The following is a 1,409-nucleotide window of genomic DNA, read 5'->3' on the forward strand; positions in this document are numbered from 1 at the left end:
AACGTTGTATTAATAGTGATGTACGTGGAATATGTATTGTCCTTATATTAAGAAAAGCATATTTAACATCTCTTCTATGTAAGTCCTTTATTATTATTATTATTATTATTATTATTATTATTGCTAGTATTGTTGTTTTTGTTGTTGTTGTTTTGCTGTTTGTCATTATTAATCTTGAAGTCTAATTCTCGTAGCCAATAAAAGGCATCTTCTTCTTCCTTCTTCTCTACCACCCTCTCTTTCTCCTCTTCTTCCTCCTACTCCACCTACTCCACCTACTCCTCTTCCTCGTTCTCGTCCTCCTCCTTGTTATGTTTTCATATGCACGTATTTTAACATTCACTTAGCGCCTATCACTTTAGGAATTGCTCCTATTTTCAGAGCTCGCGTATTCACGTTATTATTGTTATTGTTGTTGTTTTGGTGATGTTGTTACTGCTGCCTGCACAACCGCTGGTATTATTATTATTATTATTATTATTATTATTATTATTATTATTATTATTATTATTATTATTATTATTATTATTATTATCACTATCATTATTCTTGGTATTTATATTACGGTTGATGTTCTTGTGTATATACAGCATCGCATGAGATTTTACTGTGTCGCCAGTTGCACCTTTGCATTTCTGCGGTTCGTATGTCATTGTCCATTGGAGGAGCAGAATGGTGTTTGTGTGTGCAAACTACGTTTTGCTTCACTATGAAACGTCTTCTGTTGTATTGTGACGTAACGTTCTTGATTCATATCTACTGCAGACGTTGTATTACATGAGTTAATGTCGGATGGTGATTTTGAACGGTTATGTACCGGGTCAAATGTGTAACGTGACAGGGTTTCGGGTGTACAGAATGTGAGTTGAGTGAAAGGCTCATGTTAGAATGTTGGGTAAGGAATATGAACGGTAAATGTTTGTGATATCTTATTGGCTGTTGATAGTTTTATGTATGTGTTGTGTGCAGAAAATATATTTTGAAGCTGTGTAATTGAATGTTGGCCTGTGCCGACTAGGGGCATGCATGTTTTGGACTCAGTACAACATGGTCAGCAGGGGTATGGTGGGAGATTAACTTAGCGCAAACAAAGGGTGATTTTTAATTATTCACAGAGAGAATTTTGAATGAAAATCCAACCTATCTATGAATAGATGTAGTTGTCATCAAAAAACGAGTGTCTTCCTAATCTGTAAACCCGAGGACAAGAGGGGGTGACAGACCATTTTCGTGCACCATACTACAGCCCATAGGTTCATGCCACAATGCATGTTCGTGTGTAATATAAGTGTGATACTTATGAGCGAGAATGGCAGTGATATTGAGCTTTGATCTCGCGGTGTGATCCACTTTGTACAATATTCGTACAGAGACTATGCAAAGCTCTAAGTGGTCGGTTGAAATGTGTA

Source organism: Octopus bimaculoides, chromosome 10 (genome assembly GCF_001194135.2).
Source record: "Octopus bimaculoides isolate UCB-OBI-ISO-001 chromosome 10, ASM119413v2, whole genome shotgun sequence".
NCBI classification, from domain to species: domain Eukaryota; kingdom Metazoa; phylum Mollusca; class Cephalopoda; order Octopoda; family Octopodidae; genus Octopus; species Octopus bimaculoides.